At 42.4% G+C, this 19,495-nt stretch overlaps 2 long non-coding RNA genes across 2 annotated transcripts; both read right to left on the bottom strand.

The window, feature by feature from the left end:
• Positions 1–6,547: 6,547 nt before the first annotated feature.
• LOC143433758 (uncharacterized) lies at positions 6,548–12,764 on the bottom strand. The gene is made up of 4 exons (XR_013070123.1): positions 10,469–12,764; positions 9,647–9,742; positions 7,969–8,214; positions 6,548–6,638 (listed from the first exon to the last, which is right to left on the bottom strand). It is a non-coding gene; the product is annotated as an uncharacterized LOC143433758 (long non-coding RNA).
• A 2,316-nt stretch (positions 12,765–15,080) lies between these two features.
• Positions 15,081–18,536, bottom strand: LOC143433769 (uncharacterized). The gene is made up of 2 exons (XR_013070124.1): positions 18,275–18,536; positions 15,081–15,399 (listed from the first exon to the last, which is right to left on the bottom strand). It is a non-coding gene; the product is annotated as an uncharacterized LOC143433769 (long non-coding RNA).
• Between the last annotated feature and the right edge of the window lie 959 nt (positions 18,537–19,495).

Here is a 19,495-nt window from a genome sequence, read left to right on the forward strand (position 1 = left end):
GGCTGATTAGAAATGAATATACACTTCATACTTTATGCTAATCTGTGAATAAAATTTATAACTTATGCTAATAGGCTGGTTCCTCTACAGATGTGCTCCTTAAATATGCTAATTTATGCAAAAAAAGCTAATTTATGCAGAACCACCAGTGGCCCTGACTCTGCAGAGATCATTTGCATAAATCTGCATCCCCTTTGCACCCTGGCTGTGATCTATGCTGATTTCTGCTGATTTCTGCGAAGGCGACTTCTTATATACACCTCCAGGGCTTGGGACCAGACAGCCAGATGCTAATGGGCAGGTAAAAGAAAAAGGCTGTCCAGTGTCATGGCCCTGCTCTCCCTGGTCAGGCTTGTCAATGCTACAGTGAAGTCTTGCTGTGACACCTGGGCTGAGCCACTATCAGACTAATAAGGGAAAATGCAATTCATCAACCCCTACATTCACCAGGCTGACCCTCCCATATAGGTGTGGTGACCGCTCTGTTTTATGGAAAAGGAAATGGTAGGTTTGGGTAGCTTTCCAAGCCCAGTGTCCTCCTCTCTTGGATTTTAAACACTTGGTGCCCTTGGCAGTCTAACAGAAAAGGCGCAAGACGGAGCCTGAGGTAGCATGTCCCTATTTGGGGTTAGGGCTGGGGTCATAAGGTAAAAGGACGCTGAATTAGGACAACAGGGAGGAAGATGGCTGGGGTGGTACTCTGGACAGGACCGGTCATCAGCAAAGGGTGGTAATAAAGGATGGAGAGAGGGAAGTGCAGAAGAATGCAGTGAGGTACCGAGGGATTTGCCGGGCAGTGGTGGTACATGCCTTTAATCACAGCACTTGGCAGAGGCAGAGGCAGGGGGATGACGGTGATGGAATAACTATCAATAATCAATGCCGATCAATAATCAATAAATATTAATCAATAATTATCAACAGTAATAGATAACCAGCAATAATCAATAATTAATGGCACACGCCTTTTATCCCAGTACTTGGAAGGCAGAGGCAGGGGGATGACAGTGACGGAATAATGATCAATAATCAATGCTGATCAATAATCTATAATCAATAAATGGTAACTAATACAAATTGATAACCAATAATGATCAATAATTGATGGCACACGCCTTTAATCCCAGCACTCGGAGGCAGAGGCAGGTGGATTTCTGAGTTCAAAGCCAGCCTGGTCTAAATAGTGAGTTCCAGGACAGCCAGGGCTACACAGAGAAACCCTGTCTCGAAAAACCAAAAAAAAAAAGAAAGAAAAAAAAAAAAATCTGCTGTGTGTGTTCCTAAAACTAATAAGGAAAACAAATAAGGTTTGCCTCAGTGGGAGGGCTCATAGTTCTTAGAAGGGATGAATTAATCGTTTAGTTCACGTCACAAATCAGGGTAGGCTGCATCTTCTACAGAGCGGCTCTCTCCCTCGAACTTCTATGCTATACACACCATCATGACTCACTTGCAGCTGGAACCTTCTGCTGACTTCAGGGTCTCCTGTCTCCTGTCCCTTGTCCCTGGTTCCCTCTACTGTGCCTGGAGGCTACAGGGATGGTGCTGGAGTCTCCCGGAAGAGACAGAACAGAAGAAGCACTTAGCAGTGCTCTATAGTTCAGAAGATGGAAATGTACCCAGATGTCTGCCCTGCTCAGAAACCATCAAAGGGAGCCATGTGTGTTTCTTTCTCTTCTGTTTTGTTTTTTTTTTTGTTGTTGTTTTATTTGTTTGATTTTTGTTGTTGTTTTTCAAGACAGGGTTTCTCTGTGTAGCCCTGGCTGTCCTGGAACTCACTCTGTAGACCAGGCTGCCCTGGAACTCAGAAATCCGCCTGCCTCTGCCTCCCGAGTGCTGGGATTAAAGGCGTGTGCCATCAATCATTGATCATTATTGGTTATCAATTAGTATTGATTACCATTTATTGATTATTGATCAGCATTGATTATTGATCGTTATTCCATCACTGTCATCCCCCTGCCTCTGCCTTCCAAGTGCTGGGTAAAAGGCGTGTGCCATCAGTTATTGATAATTGCTGATTATCAATTAGTATTGATAATTATTAATATTTATTGATTATTGATTGGCATTGATTATTGATAGTTATTCCATCATCGTCATCCCCCTGCCTCGGCCGCCCAAAACATCAGGGTTTTGTTTGTTTGTTTGTTTGTTTTTGGGTTTTTTTGTTTTTGGGTGTTTTTTTTAGTTTTCCAAGACAGGGTTTCTCTGTGTAGCCCTGGCTTTCCTGGAACTCACGCTGTAGTCCAGGCTGGCCTCGAGCCATGTGTGTTTGATCTCCACTGGAGGGCTAACAGTGCCCATCAGCATGGGCCTCCCTGTTGCATGTCTGAGAACTGGTTCTCTCTCTCCTCCCTCTTCAGGCTGGCTCAAGTCAGTGAAGGTGCCTCCAGCTGGAAGTTCATCCTGAAAGCACTCAGTCCTCCCAAGACCTCCAAAGAGTTTTCCTCAGGTCAAGCAGTGCCTGAAACCTCCAGCCGTTCTAGAAAATCTTTCCAAAGTTTTAGATTGAGTCAACAGAAATTTATCCCAGTTGTGGCCCAATCAAATTGGACATCTGCCCAACCATGACCCAGTAGGCTACACCTCCTCTGCACGTGCCCAGAATGCATGTTCTGTATGCACACGACACTCTGAAGGCACAGGCACACACTCACTCTCTGCCTCCAGCTCCCTCCCTGTTACTGCCTCTGCCCGAGTTCTCCTCACCCTGCCATGTGCTGAGCATCATTGCCCCACAGCAGAGTCATCATCCATGTCTGTGACACCCACAGTACTGTCCCCTGCCTGCCTGGTGTGCCTTTACCTCAATGGATGCCTCCCTACCATCTTGGCCTCCTCTGCAGACCATGCATCTACAGCCACCTCCAGATTCAGCCATCTCCAGAAACTATAATAAAGCTCAAATGTCCATCCTGGACTCTGTGAGCCTCCGCATGGAGCCGTACTTCACACACATCCTGCACACACAGAGATGAACAAAGGAAAGGAGAGAAGCTGGGGTGAGAGGAAGCAATCCTCCTCCATCAGAATTACCAAGCTAGGACAATCATGGAATTTCCACATCCACTGCAACCTCAGGGGACATACTCGGCTCATCTATCCTGGGAAACATAACAGACACTGCTTGCCCCGAATACCACCTTCATCACCTCTGTCCAGATCGCCCTTTTTCTTGCACACTTCACAAACTATGAGCACAGACACTTTGCCAAAGGAAAGCAAAGATGGGCCCTGTCTTCCAAAACCATGGCCCAGCAAAGTAGAAATAATAAAACTGGCCGGGCAGTGGTGGCCCACGCCTTTAATCCCAGCACTTGGGAGGCAGAGGCAGGTGGATGACAGTGATGGAATAATGATCAATAATCAATGCTGATCAATAATCAATAAATGGTAATCAATACTAATTGATAACCAATTATGATCAATAATTGATGGCACCCACCTTTAATCCCAGCACTCGGGAGGCAGAGGTAGGCAGATTTCTGAGTTTGAGGCCAGCCTGGTCTACAGAGCAATAGATACTAAGTGCTTCCCAACCAGCCCATGGGGAAAGCCCTGACCCACAATGCTTGGCCACCATGGCCAATTGCAAACAACCCATTAACGCCAGCTGGCAAATTCCCTGATTACTTACTCCTATGAAGCTCTCAATTGGCCATCTAAGCAGACTTCAGGAAAACACTGTAACAAACCCAGCCCCATCCAGAGCCCTCCACCCCCACACCACCCCCAGTAAAAGTCTCAGTGGTTAGAATTTGTGGCTTAGTGATGGATGGAGGCTGAACAAGGCACAGGGAAAACAGGGCAGGGAGCTTTCTCAGTCTGCTGGGGCATCCTCAGAGAGACCATGAACCCCAGAAAGACAACTGCAGTCATCCTGTCCCATGAGGCAGACCAAGTCCGTGCTCTGGGCAAAACCCAGGGCTACACAAAGAAACCCTGTCTCGAAAAACCAAAAAAAAAAAAAAAACCTACACCTTCCCATGGCCCCCAGAGTAAAAGATGAAGTTCTTACAAAAATCCATCCATCTCTTCATCCCTCCCTTTCCACCCTCCTCACTCTGGCCAGAACCCATTCTGTTCTCTTACCTCAGAGCCTGAATTCAGCCTTGGTGTTCAGTCTACCTGAGTATTCTTTCCTCAGATCTCCACACCGCCAATTCGCCTGCCTCTTAACTGTCATTCAGATGTCTCCTTCTCTGGGATGTCCCCACCACACTCTCCCACCTTCTGCTTCCTCCAACCCACTTATTCCCCAAACACAAGGGAACATGTCTTTTTACTACAGAAACTGTTTATGATGTCAACCGACTAGAACCACCTTCAGAAGGGCAAAGGTGTGTCTGTCCGGTTCCCTGCCACATTTCCACATCCAAGAACAGAACTCTACATGTATGTGGGGGGGGCAGTGGCAGGGGGTCTGCACATTTTTCTGCATCAGTGAGTGAAGGCAGGCAGGCCTGGAGGTGGTTTCCCTTAGCTACCATCTTAATTTTCTTAGAGGGGATAGCTAGGCTGAAGGTTATTCCCTGATCAGCAGAGACCCCAGATGCCCTGGCTCTTCCACTGGGATGTAGGACAGGTGTCCCTTGTCCTAACTCTGCACTTCACTTGCTTACTTCATTTAGGCTGCAATGAGGCCCTATATGGCTAACCTGGACCAGCAGAAAGTGCCAGGGAGGAGGCCAAACAGGATGCCAAGCCTGAAGGCCTCCACTGAGCTACAGTGGGAGAGCTGAAGTGAGGATTGATGTGTTCCTCAAAAGGTTCAGAGAAGACAAGCCCTCTGAACCCCCTGACACCAGTTACATGCCTCCAGCCACTTTGATTCCCCATTCCCTACTCTGAACCAAGAAGAACCACCCCCCAAGTGATGTCTACTCCAGTGGTTAGGGCCAAGCAGCTATTCCACCATGCCTCAGGTAGGCTCCCCACATGCAAGGCAGACAGCTCATACTGCTATTTTACGTTCCGCAGGCCCTCACAGTGACAGAGGAGGGTCTGTGAGCAAATTCAACATCAATTCTGAATCTTTTGTGTGCCAGGTGAGGCAGGAGCATGTTCCCTGGCAAGATGCAGTTTTTGGAAGAGTTGGCACTTCAACTAATCCCTCCAGAATGGCTCTAATCCCACCAGGATAAAGGCTTTCCAAGCTAATGGGCCATGTGACTAAAGGCACAAAGGCAGGTAATTTATAGACCCATGCAGGAAACAGAGACTTGGCTGCTACTTGGAAACATAAGTCTACAAGGCAAAGGCAGGCCGAGGACAAATTCTGAAGAGCCTTGTGCTACACTGAGGAGCCTGAAAACAAGCAACAGGGACCCTCTGAAGGTTCCAGGGTGGCAGTATGACATGACCTGAGGGGTGCTTGGGGAAGGAGACTCCAACCACAGAAGTGGACAATGGGGTGGTCACTTCGGTGGGTCTCTTCTGAGGGAAGCATCAGACAGGGAGAGTGTTCACAGACTGCACTGAGGGAGGGCTCTGATGGGTGGCAAGGATGCAGGAAACTCTAGGTTTTAGGGGTGCACTCCAATTTATTTTAATTAGGTTGAACTGAGGAAAGCAAAAGGAGGGAATTCTGTGCAGGCACTGGAAAGCTGCCAACTCCAGGAGCCTGTGTTGTGATCTGGTGCTGAGAGCCCTTCATCTCTTCCATTACTTTTATTTATTTATTTATTTATTTATTTATTTATTTATTTATTGAGTTAGGGGAGGGGAATGGGGGAGATGAGAGAGACACAATAGAATGGCTCAGAGAACAAAAGCTCTGGTTCTTTTGGTGCCTCACTTTTATCAGGGCGTGCAGCTCTCTCAGTACCCTATAATCACAGTGCAGGCAGGAATGCAGCCAGTGACTTACCATTCAGGCATGGACGCATTCTGCACAGCAGGTCCTCCTGCCAGTGTCTGCCAGCTCAGATCTTGTCCACAGGATCAGAAAGGAGGCCTGAGAGTGGACGGGTTTGGGCCAAGGTCTAGCTGGTCCTCTGTGATCTCAGGACACGGGACACCTACAGTTCTCAGTTGGCCCTGACAACAGCAGCTGCCACTCTGAGCCTACTATGTGTCTGAGGACCGTGCTAGTTTTTAAACTTCATATAATGCCCGAGGAAGTATTAGTCTTGCCACTTTGCAGATGGAGTAACTGGGGTTCAGAGGTTAAAGAGATCATTCAAAGACATGAAGCTAAGACTAAACTGGATCACTTTATCTTCAAAACCTAAGTCCTTAACCTATGCCACGCTGACCTGATAAGAGGAAACACACACACACCCCACCCCTGCCCACATGCCAGCTTGCCAATAGGCTTCCTGGGAGAGAAACACATCAAGGGAACCAGTCTTACAGTCCTTCTAGACTACAGGTGCTTAAGGCAAATGTGGCCCTTGGGTTGGATTGGCCAGCTCTCAGTTAAACAGGCCCTGGACCAAGCCTTTCTTCTGTCCCAATTTCTAACTCACCCACTATCACTCTACCCATGCCATCACTGGATCCCTGGACTCCAGTGACTGCTACAGGTCATGTTCAAGTCTTACCTTGATTCTGTCCCACCAAGGTGATAGAGCCAGTGGTTCCCCCTGCTGTACTTGGGTCTATCTTGGAGGGATGCTGCACTGGGCTTCACCCTGGAGATCAATACACATGCTGCAGGCTATAGCCCAGACAAAAGACCCAGAGGGCTCACAACCACAAAAGCCAAGCATCTTTGTGCAGTCAGCACCTCCCTACTAATAAAAGAATCAAAAAGGACCACTAAGTCCTACACCAAACACCAGAGGAAAACAAAGACACCAAAAGATAAGACCAAATAATAAGAATTAAATAGTAATAACTGCAATCTTTTCCTCCTTCATTTCCTCCCATGTGAGTAAGGTGCTATAAAAAGGAGTTTCTTAATTAGTGATTTAAAAAACAGTGGTTTTGTTTTTCTTTTTAACATTCTTAGTTTCTCAGAGTATATGTGCCCAAAGTCGAAGAAATTAAATTTGCCAAGATATGTTGAAGAAAATTTTGCATATTCTAGACACTAACACTAAAAACTGTACTAGGATCCACACTAAAGTAACATTTACCAGCAAAACTTGTAATTATAAACAGTATGATCCAGCCAGGCAGTCTTTAATCCCAGCACTTGGAAGCCAGAGACAAGTAGATTTCTGAGTTCAAGTCCAGCCTGGTCTACAAAGTGAGTTTCAGGACAGCTAAGGCTACACAGAGAAACCCTGTCTCAAAATAAACAAACAAACAAACAAACAAACAAACAGTATGATCTGCCCTCATTAGGCAAAGCAATTATTTTGATTGATTAGTACTTAATTTTAACTTAACAAACCTGTCTGAATGATTCAGTCATCACAGAGACAACAGTACAATACCACAGTAATGAAAATGTAGCTTCAGCTTTTGTCTACATAACAAGGAACTACACTAAGCACTGAAGAGTGCTAATATGCACATACATTAAGAGTCTTTGTCCCAGAGAAACAATGTAAAATTATTTAAACCAGGCAATCTAGCAGTGGTGTATGAACAGAGAACTTAAATACTAAACATGTATCAGCAAACTGTACAGGTTAAAAAAATGCAATACTGACATACATATTGTAAACAATTTGCTGTGGGGATAAACATACATAAATGTCACCATAAGAAGACTCAAAATTAAAAAAAAAATTGGGAATAATACCCACTAAACAAAGACAAGTGCTAAAATGATCAGAAAGGAAATAATCTAGATTTGGTGAATTAAAACTCAGAAAGAGGTTATTTGGAATCAAAAAACAGAAAATAAAATTAAATAAATAAATAATTTGGGAGTGGGGACAGAAACTGATGGAACAGTCTCACCGTGCAAAAAAAAGTGGGTGAGTAGGTATCTTAGAGTTTTATTGCTGTGAAGAGACACCATGACCAAGGAAACTTTTATAAGGAAAACACTTCATTGGGCTGACTTACAGTTTCAGAGTCTCAGTCCATTATCATCATGGTGGGAAGCATGGCAGCATCCAGGCAGACATGGTGCTGGAGAAGGAGGTGAGAATTCTACATCTTGATTTGTAAGCAGCAGCAGGAGACTGTGTCCACACTGGACACAGCTTGAACATCTATTAAAACCTCAAAGCCCACCTTCACAGTGACATACTTCCTCCAACATTGCCACACATACTCCAAAAAGGCCACATCTCGTCATAGTGCAGCTACCTATGGAACAAGCATTCAAACACATGAACCTATGGGGGCCATTCTTATTCAAACCATCACAGTAGATAAGTCTTCAGACAGGAACTGCATAGCTAAAACTATATATAACTTAAAATTTCCTGATATATTCACCAACCCACAAGACACTCTACTCAACCACTGCAGAGATTAGACCCAAGAAGAGTAGACAGAGCTGGTAGAAGAGACAGCAAAAACAAAGGGGTAATTGGGTGATACCCTTTCCAGACTGAGAATATGGCCCTCTCCTGACTTCTTTGGCAAAACCAAATGGTTTCTGCTATGTATGTACCCTTTCTCAATAAAGAAAGAACATCAGATCCTTTCTCAGGGAAATCACAAGCATGTACCACAAAGGACTTCAACCCTAATCCTGAGTCCCTGCATGAAGATCCTGAGAGATGAAGTGAAGCCTAGGTCACTCTACAGACTCCAAGATGTTGGAGGTGCCAAAGCTGTGAGACATCTGTCAGGAAAAGTGGCTTACACGGAGTGGAACCAGCCTGTTAGAGACATATTCTGCAGGCAGGAAAGATGGAGGGATGGAGCCATCTAAGCCCTCTGATATCAGATATTAAGCTAGAGAACTGGTTTTCAACCTTCCTAATGCTGTATCCCTTTAATACAGTTTCTTGTGTTGTAGCGACCCCAACTATAAAATTATTTTCATTGCTACTTCATGACTTTTATTTTGCTACTGTCTTGAATTGTCATATAAATTACAATTTTCAGATGTTCTTAGGCAACCCCCCTGTATATGGGTCAAGGCCCACAGCTGGGAATTGCTGAGCTGGGGATTCAGTGATTATATGCTGCATTTTCAGTCTTGTTGGATCCAGCATTTTCTATATGCCCCCATTCCTTCTTTTAGGAATAGTAATGTATATCTGTGCCATTGTATGCTGAAGTTAGTTCACTATTCGAACTCACAGGGTTTTATTGAGACTGTGGAAGACTATGGGGGCTTCTGACGTAGGATTAAATGTACTTTGCATTAGAGCAATGGCCTCAGAGCCTTTGAGGCCTGGGAGTAGAATATAGTGGTTTGAATGAGAATGTCTACCATAGGGTCAAATATCTGATCCCTGGTGGTGACTTAACAGGCTACACCTCACTAGAGGCAGGCTCTGAGGATAGTATGTAGACTAGCCTCAATTCCAGTTCACTCTCTCTGTTCATGTTTGGGGTTTAACATGTGATCTCTCAGCTCCCTGCCATGATGGTCTCATCCCTCTGGAAGCAGAAGCCAAAATAATCACTTCCATAAATTACCTTGGTCATAGTATGTTTATTTTACAGCAACAGAAAAGGAAATTATACAGACTATAAATAATTGAGGATTAAAGCAATTTTTTTCTTAATCCTAAAAAGTTCACAATAAAATTGGGCACCAAGAAAGTAAAACATACTCAACCTCTGTGTTCCACTAAATATTTCAGACAGTGTCCCATCCTCCTGCATAGCAGAAGTGCTTCTCCAGCATCTGGATCTTGGCAGCCATGTACTCATCCTACAACCAAAACAGGCAAAACAATAAACAACAGTTACAGCTCCCTGCCACAGAATTAATTTAAAAGACCCCCTGACAGATTTACAAACACAGTTTCACTTTTTTAACCCTAAAAGAATTAGGCTTCACTGTTTTGATTATCATGTCTTTTTTTATTTGTTTGTTTGTTTTTTGGTTTTTGCAGACAGGGTTGCTGTGTATAGCCCAGGCTGTCCTGGAACTCACACTGTAGACCAGGCTGGCCTCGAACTCAGAAATTCACCTGCTTCTGCCTCCCAGATTATCATGTCTTTAAAGTAAAGCTGTAGGTGACAACAATGGTATGTGTTGTCCAAACTGCAAACGACTTGTTTTTACCGATTATTAAAATTTTATATGTTCCCTGTATTTTCTCAAAATAGACACATGAAAAAGAAAATGTTTTACTATATATAGATGATTAACTGACAATACTATGTATTAGATACTTATATATTTTTCCCAATTCTCAGTATTACATGCAATGCTGAGATAAACTAAAATATATTAAATTGTTCTGTGCAAGAATATCTACTTCCTCAGGACAAAATCCTTAACAGTAAAATAATCTTTAAAGGTTAGAGTTTATAAACACTGAAAATACAGAGTTGGTGTATAAAGTCACATGTTATACCTGAAGCCATATCATAAAATAAAAATATCAAAAATTATCTAGACACGTAAATATCTTTAATCATTAAAACATACCTATTTCCCAGCCATCATTTTCTGCTTGCTTCCTGCAACACTGCCTCATGGTGGGTGGAACTTCTGTATGAGGAGAAAAAAATAAGTTAATTTTATACCATAATGTACTCTTCACTGATCTTCTATCAAGGGAAATGGGAGATTTGAAAATTTAAATGTCCGATTAACGCAAGACAAAAGATTAATGCCAAGTAAACCTTATCAAAATGAATTATTCTCAGGTTGTTTTATCTGTTCTATCTGTCCAGAGAACATCCTCCCTACAATTTAAGCCTCATATGTAAACACTTCTCAATTTTTCAACTGGGTCAGAGAGGTTGATGGAGAAAGAATCTATGCCCTCCTGAATAACAACACTTAACATTCACTTTGCATAAAGCATCAATAAGTCCAACTAACAGTTACTTACTTTTTACTGCCAACTAGTTAAACAATCTACTAAAATATTCCCTTTATCCTCTGACCTAAAATGTGCCTTAAAACGTGTCATACTAGCCACTCAAGAAAACACACACAGTATAACACATTACCCATACAAATGCATCCTCCAAGAAGTTCATTAAAAGAAAACATCATATGCCGGGCGGTGGTGGTGCACGCCTTTAATCCGAGCATTTGGGAGGCAGAGGCCGGGGAATCACAGTGATGGAATAATGATCAATAATCAATGCCGATCAATAATCAATAAGCACTAGTCAGTAATTATCAATACTAATTGATAACCAATAATGATCAATAATTTTTGGCACATGCCTTTAATCCCAGCACTTGGGAGGAAGAGGCAGGCGGATTTCTGAATTCCAGGCCAGCCTGGTCTTCAGAGTTAGTTCCAGTACAGCCAGGGCTACATAGAGAAACCCTGTCTTGAAAAACAAAACAAACAAAAAAAAAATGCATCCCCCAAGAAGTACATTAAAAGAACACATCATAAGGGGCTGATTATTGTGATAACAAATTTAATACATGAGGCTGAAATATAATACAGCAAGGGAGTATTACTGCAGCCCCATGCCAAGATGTGCTCTCGAGAAATTACTATATACAAGAGGTCAGATATAAGGAGGTTTATTGGGAGAAGGGAGAGGGGTGAGGCCTGCAGACTGGGTAGAGGCAGACAGACAAGAGCAGAGCCATGAAGGCAGAGAAGGAAAAAGGGGGCAGAGGACAAAAAAACACTGGCATTTGTAAGGCAACACTTAACTGTACCATAAAACACAAGATTATTAAATGCTGGCATGTCTCGAGCTTCAGGCTTAGGAACTAACTAGTGTGCCAGTTAAGTCATTGTTAGATCCAAAGAGGCACAAAGTCAAATTCTTCTAGCTACAAGTTAGGCTATCACTGCATTATGGTTCATAAATACAATATTCACATAGATTTCTGTAATTATACGAGTATACATCAAACATTATTATATGAAGCCTTACATACACTGTGAAATTCAAATCGGCTTTGGTAAGATTTATGAGAGTCTTTAAAACATATTTTATCAACACACATGACTCTAGTTTTTGAAATCAACTTTGATTTGGTTTCACTTTCTGATATTTGTATTAATGATATATTATATACATGAAAGATGGCTAAAGACACACAGAGGTTGTCAGCTAAGTCACTGGAGTGAGAAAGACAATTTATGTGTTTTAGGGGCATATGTAAAAGACCCTGAGGATAAATTACTAATCCTGCGGACAGAAGAGTTTTGCTTTTAAACTTGCTTTAGGCATGTGCAAGGGTGTTCAGTGGTGTCCATGTTATCAAGCCCAGAATTTCCATGCTTCTCTTAAATTCTCCTTACCTAGATTATATGCCAGTCCGAAAAACTTCTTCCCTGGCCGGGCGGTGGTGGCACATGCCTTTAATCCCAGCACTTGGGAGGCAGAGGCAGGGGGATGACCGTGATGGAATAAAAAAATCAATAATCAATGCAAATCAATAGTCAGTAAATGATAATCAATAATTATCAATACTAATTGATAACCAATAATGATCAATAATTGATGGCACATGTTTTTAATGCCAGCACTCGGGAGGCAGAGGCAGGCAGATTTCTGAGTTCGAGGCCAGTCTGGTCTACAGAGTGAGTTCCAAGACAGCCAGGGCTACACAGAGAAACCCTGTCTTGAAAAAACAAAAACAAAAAATAAAAGTAAAAATAAAAAATTAAAAAAAATTCATCCCTTAAGAGTCAAAGAGATTCCTATTACAAAATGACAGGTTCAAACTCTGAATCTATATACCTCCTTTTAAAAGCAAATAACTTGAGAATTCTGCTAATGTGTATGTCACAGCCATTAAATATAAATAGTGACTGAGAATGTCCCCCAGACTCAGACATTTGGACACTTGTCAGCTGGTGGTGCTGTTTGGAAGGGATTAACAGGTATGGCCTTGCTGGAGGAAGTAAGTCCCAGGAGGTGAGCTTTGAGAGGTTGAAGACTGTTGTCATATCCAGTCTGCTCCCTCTGCTTCCTGCTTTGTGGCTGAAGGTGTGAGCTCCCAGCATTCTGCTCCAGCTGCCATGCCTGCTGCTTGCTGCACTGCTTCCCATCATGATGTCTATTAAACTGTAAACAAAGTTACTCTCTCATGGGAAAAGGAATGGGAAGGGGGCTTCCTCAGGTTTGCAACCTACTTGTCAGAACACCAGGATTCTCTGCTTGAGAACATAAGCTTCCTCTGTCTCAGTCAGCTGAGAATGACAAAGACTCTAGGTTGCCTGGAAGCCAGCAAGCTGGAAGCAGTCTCCTCATGCCATTTCTCTACAAATAGTCAAATATATCTTCAGATTTAAAGCCAGGTAGTACACCTATAATTTCAGTGTCTGGGAGGTCGAATGAGAATCAGGAGTTCAGGGAAAGCTCAAGAGCTCAAGACCAGACTACAGGAACACAGTCTCAGTTATAAATAATATATAAATAAGAAATAAAAACATAGTAATTCAGCGGGGCAGGGGTGGTACACACCTATAATCCCAGCACTCGGAGGGAAGCAGAGGCCGGGGATCACGGTGATGGAACAGCGATCAACAATCAATGTCAATCAATAATCAATAAATGGTAATCAATAATTATCAATACTAATTGATAACCAATAATGATCAATAATTGATGGCGCACACCTTTAATCCCAGCACTAGGGAGGCAGAGGCATGTGGATTTCTGAGTTCGAGGCCAGCCTGGTCTACACAATGAATTCCAGGACCACCAGGGCTACACAGAGAAACCCTGTCTCAGAAAAACCAAAATAAGTAAGTAAGTAAGTAAGTAAATAAATAAATAAATAAATAAATAAAATAGTAATTCATTTGATAACTCATTTAAAATCACCTTATGCTCACCAGGGTTTTTACTGAGAAAAGTCAGAAAATTCTTACTGATGGTGTAGTGAGGATGGTAGACAGGTCTGACACTGAGATAGATGCTAAGACTATGGATATGGATCAGGAGTGCAGCACTTGCCTACTATTCAAGAGGCAGTGGCCTTGGTGTCAATACTGAAAAAAAAAAAAAAACACGCAAACCCCATAGAAAACTAAAACTGCGTTTTCTATACTAAATTGTCCCAAGGCAAAGACACCTCCCAAGTAGTGGAAATTAGTTATGAATAAGAGTAGAACAAAATTTACAAAGATCTGCTACTTCTCCCCAAATGGGATTCTTTCCCCTCTGAGAGTAGATAGTCTGTCAACTTCAGAGGAAGGGCTGAAAAGTGGGCCATGTTTTTAACAAACACCATACTAAATTAATGAGAACTGGAGTCTAAGAATCTTCCAAATATACTGATCTCTATATTAGGTTGTTGGTATCTTAGAAATAAGAACAAACTAGAAGTAAACAAATTATGGCAAATTATATAGTGGGATTATTGGCTGGGATAGAGACATAACAGCTAGAGGATCAATATTTGCTCTTATGCTAATTAAGGCTTATTGTAAATACAAAGGTTGTGTGTGTCTTCTATCTGAGAACTAAATGGCCAAAGGCAGGGTAGAACCCCTGAGTTGAGATTAAATAATTTCTACAAAATCCACATACACAACTCCTGCACACTCACACACATAAAAATAATAAATGTAATTTTTAAGATTTATTTATTATATTTGTATGAGTATACTATAGCTATTTTGAGACATACCAGAAAAGGACATCAGATTCTATTACAGATGGTTGTGACCCACCATGTGGTTGCTGGGAATTGAACTCAGGACCTCTGGAAGAGCATTCAGTGCTCCTAACTGCTTAGCCATCTCTCCATTCCAATAAATGTAATTTTTAAAGAGGGTTAAAGCACTTGTCATTAAGCATGAGGACCCAAGTTCTATCACCAGAACCCCTGTGGTCTGACAACCTCCCTACTCATTGTCCTCTGACCTCCATATATGCACACGAACACATATAGACATACATACACAGAATAAAATAAGGTCATTATAAAGTACTTACTTTATGTATTTATTAAATGTTTTTCCCATCATCTCTTCTTGACCCAGACTCACTTCTGTCTTTGGTTGATGTAGCAGCCTGCGGCCACAAATAAGCTGGGTTCACCTGAAAGGGGGGCTGGGAATGAAAGGGGACAGAGTGCGAGAAGAGACAAAGCCAAGACAAAGTTCTCTGATCAAGGCTTGAAATTTAATAATTGGCTTTCACATATAAAGGGAAAGGGGAAGCCCCACCCCCCAGAGTCTCTTCTCCAGGGGCTGGGCAAGGAGATAGCAGTCTGGGAGGTGTCAAGGATAGCTCAGCAGTGTGCATCCTTAATCATGGGCCAGAGGTGTAAGGAGCAAGCTCAGCTGGCAGTCCATTCAACTCAACTCCTGTGGCCAACTTCAGGTCTCCAATGCAGGCAGCTTCCCAGGTCCTTCCTTATTTGGATCTCTAGTGGTAAACAGCATGTTCCAGCCAGCTCAACCTAGATGGGTTTGCAACCTGGGGGAAGGGCACAGGTTGACATAGCTTGTTCCCCACATCTACCTTTCCTTTCCTCATGCCTATCATGTTTGCATGTGTTTCTCCTCCCTTAATGTCCACTTTTAAATCTATATTAAATGCTTTATAAACTACAGTTCTGGGGACTAGACAGATTGGTTCCAGGTTAAAAAAAAACTTGCTGCTCATGCAGCCTGGAGTCCAAATCCCAGCATCCTTCAAACACCTGTGACTACAGCTTCCATGAATCAGACAACATCTTCTTAGGCAGAAATAATGAAAAACTGCTTGTAATTTGGAGGAACATACACTTACAAATATATGCAAAACTTTGTCCTTTTAAAATGTAGCTCACAAAAGAGTTAGGACCTGGGTCATGAGTCAAAGAGAAGTAAGTAAATATCCTGGCTCCTTTGTACCATGTGACCCAACCAAGTACTATTATCTCTATGAACCTGTTTCTGAGTGTGCCAAATTTTTACGATGCTTTTGAATATTAAATGGGAAACCACTTAGCAAAGAGTTCCGGAACAGAGCCCATACATAGTAATTTACCAATTATTATTAAATTTTGGAACAAATGTTAAAAAGACAAGCAGTGTTTCATTTTCATTTTTAAGTGTCAGGCACATGGCTTAGAATCCTGACTTAAAGTTGAGACTGAGATACAAAAGAAATTACAAAAAGCCATTTGCCAAGGATAAATGATAAGTAAAATATCTAGTATTATGGAAATATAATTGACATAGGCAGAATCATGAGTTTGTAAGAATAATTTGATGCATAATCTCAAGGTTTTTATGATTAAATATGATTTCATTTTCATAAACAATAAAGGAAAAAACAACACATCTTAAAAAAGGAGAGCAAAGGTAAGTATGTAGAATATACTAGGTTGCTTTACGCTCTAACTTGAGAACCAAAATATAACATGTAGGAAAAACTCCTTGTACAAACTGGTAGAAAACATCACACTAAAGATGATAAAACACCTCTCCTTTCTGAACACTTCAAAACACAGACTTCCCTGAGATCTCCGAGTTTTCCTGTCTGGAAACAAGAAGGCCCAGTAACTTTGTCCATCACCACAATCGTATTTCCAGTAGAACATCAAAGCAAAACCTAGGAAAGCCACTCTGGTGGCTTTCTCATTCTCAGCACTTTTTATTTTATTCTAGACATACAGAGAAAGTATTTACAAAGTCAAATAAACTTTGGTAGGCAACAAACTTTCACTCAAAAACAATATAAAGACAAATTCTATTTTATCTTATGACAATAAAAAAATGTTGTCAGAAGACAGGCAATGGTAACACACTTTTTATCCCAGCACTGTGGACGCAGAGGTAGGTAGGCAGATCACTTGAATTTGAAACCAGCCTGATCTATAGGCTACCAAGGAAAAGGCAGGGTTTCACAGAAAAACCCTGCACCAAAAAAAAGAAACAACATTTTTGAAAGTGTGGGTTGTCTGCTTGTTTGATTTTAAGGGTTAGTGAGGTGCTCAATAAGTGAAGTGCTGCTCTGCCTGCAGGAGGGCCTCAGTTCAGACTCTTATCCACTTGAAATCTGCTGCACTGCTGCCTGTTTCTATCCACTCCAACACTTTGTCTGACAAAGTACTAGGGAGAAAAAAGTACTTTTGTCTGACAAGTACTAGGGAGAAAATTATTAATAATCTAATGAATCTCTACCCTGTAGTTAGGGAGAGGAGAGACACAAAGTCTAATGGGAATAAATAACAAGTGAAAAGTGTATCTAATAATAAATACAAATGAGAAAAATATTTAATTTAATACCAAACAAAAGAGGCAAAAATCAAAAAGAGAGACACTTGCTTCTATTTTAGGAATCAGGAGTTCTCTCAAGTAAAGAACAGCAATAGAAGACAAAAGCAACTACCACCAGCCAGAAGAGGTGTCCAGTGTATCTGCCTGGGTAGCATCCTGAAGCCCAATAGTGAGAGTCATATGTAAGGCTAAGGGTAAGTTGGCAGCTGCCCTGATGGCAGGGAGGAGCTTAAATTCAATCCTGTACTTAACTTAGAGCTTTTCAAAGAATTTGAGAACAAAAAGTTCAATCCATGTTCTTTTTCAAAAGAACTTGGAAAAGATCATTCTTATTATGTGAGGCACAGCAAGCAAATTAAGGACACCAAATGACAACACTAATACCACAATCTAAGGAAGATGACACTAGAACTTAAGACTTGCTTTTGTATAAGGTTTACAAGGAGATGAGCTATTAAAAGAACCTACAAATTGTCTCTCAATAATCACTTTTCTCATACTCTCAAGTTCTGTTCAAAGAAAATTACATTTCTAAATATCTATGAATACCCACATTGTTTCAGTTGGCATTATTGTTACTAGAAAAGAAGTAAAACGTATTTTTGGTTGCTTTTTTTCCAATATTCTGCTTCACTTACCCTGTGACTTATTTTGGTTTTTATTTATGGAAACTATGCAAGGCAGAGAGAGAAACTGTACACTGGAGGTGAGTTGTGAGAGGAAGCTGGAAAACCACAGCGCAGGCCCCTGGGACACCTTCCCTGATCTGCAAAAGCTGGAGGAGCAGATGCTCACATGCACAGGGAATGAATGGCCTGGGTCGCACCAGCCCTGGAGGAAAGAGTGACTTGCAACACTGTCTGGGGGGGGGGGGGGGGGGGGGCTCAGAGTCAGGCCCGTGAGCGCACAGGTCGGCAAACCACGAAGTGCAGGCAGCAGAGCTGGGGTGACCTTACCGCGGCAGAGAGGGAACCAGGGGTCTCGGTTACACATTTCGGCAGCCTTAGGTGCAAGGGCAGCGCGGACCGAGACCTCCAGACTCCCCTCCATTCCCAGACCCATCAGTCCCCGAGAGGGTCGCTCACCTTCCACACCGCCTCAACACACCATACCTGGGCCTCGCTGTTGCCACCACCACTCAGTGCCCTCACCGCAGCCAGGAGGACGCTGGAGAAGTTAACCGGTCAGCAGGGCTCCGAAGAGCACCATTTGCCCGTGCTGCAGCCCTCGCTTCCTCAGTCACGGCACCGCCACGCGCCTCCACAATGGCCCCGCCTTGCTCCTCCCCCCACAGGCTTCTCTAGGGCACCCTGCCCCCATCCTCTGAGTGACTGGGCAGCTTCGGGAGGGCTGCTTGCATTCAGTGTGCACAGTGTACAGGGGCTGCTAGTGCAGAGAGACAGGTGACCTAGTCCGGGTCCTCCAGCCGAGTTGGGGATGGCATAGCCTTGTGTTCCATTGCTGGCTGGCAAAGGAGGCCTCTGTGGTATCCAATCTGAGATTCCATTGTTATTGCAATAATCTTTATTGTTGGAATACTCAAACAAGAAGCCAACCAACTCCTCTCCCAAAGTCCAAGACTTTACTTCCTCCAACTCAGACATTTGAAAGAGTTTGCAAACACTCAGTACTCTTTTCAAAACTGACTTTGCAAACCTGACTTTCCCGTCCCCAGAAAGACAGGAGATATTCAAATAAAATCGCTCTGGGTCTCCCTCTTTTTCACTCTTTTTCATAAATTCAACTTTGGTATTACATCCCCATCCCTAGAAAGCTGCATGTTTCTCTGGAAACACATGAAAAAGATAGATACAGCTTAATTTCAGGAGTTACAGAGCTCCTAGATGTACCACGTCATGTCATGAAATGCCAAAGGGAAGAAAAAAAGAAAGAAAGAAACTGAAGATTTGGAAAATTGTTATTTTTAAAATTGTCTCTACACAGCAGTTGTTTCCACTAAGAAAACTGACAAACTTTATTTTTGAGACTGAAAAATGCACATGTTCCAACACCGTTCACAAAATTCATTATAACCCAATAATTAGTTATAGCAAACCTGTCCACCACTCACTGTACCAGTCTTTGTGCCAGTGGATAAACACATTGATTTCCTGTGTTCAAAATTACTTTTAGTGGCCGGCCAGTGGCCTAAATTTCTACTGTCTGAGAATAGGCTAGAAACTCTATCTTCTGCCTTTGATCTAATTTTTAAAGATCAAATGCCTCAATATTTTAATATGTACAATTAAATTCCCTTCTGCTTACTGTATAAGTCTATTCTTAGGCTTCTTATCTGTCATGTCAGG

The sequence above is a fragment of the Arvicanthis niloticus genome (assembly GCF_011762505.2).
Source record: "Arvicanthis niloticus isolate mArvNil1 chromosome Y unlocalized genomic scaffold, mArvNil1.pat.X SUPER_Y_unloc_15, whole genome shotgun sequence".
Taxonomy (NCBI): domain Eukaryota; kingdom Metazoa; phylum Chordata; class Mammalia; order Rodentia; family Muridae; genus Arvicanthis; species Arvicanthis niloticus.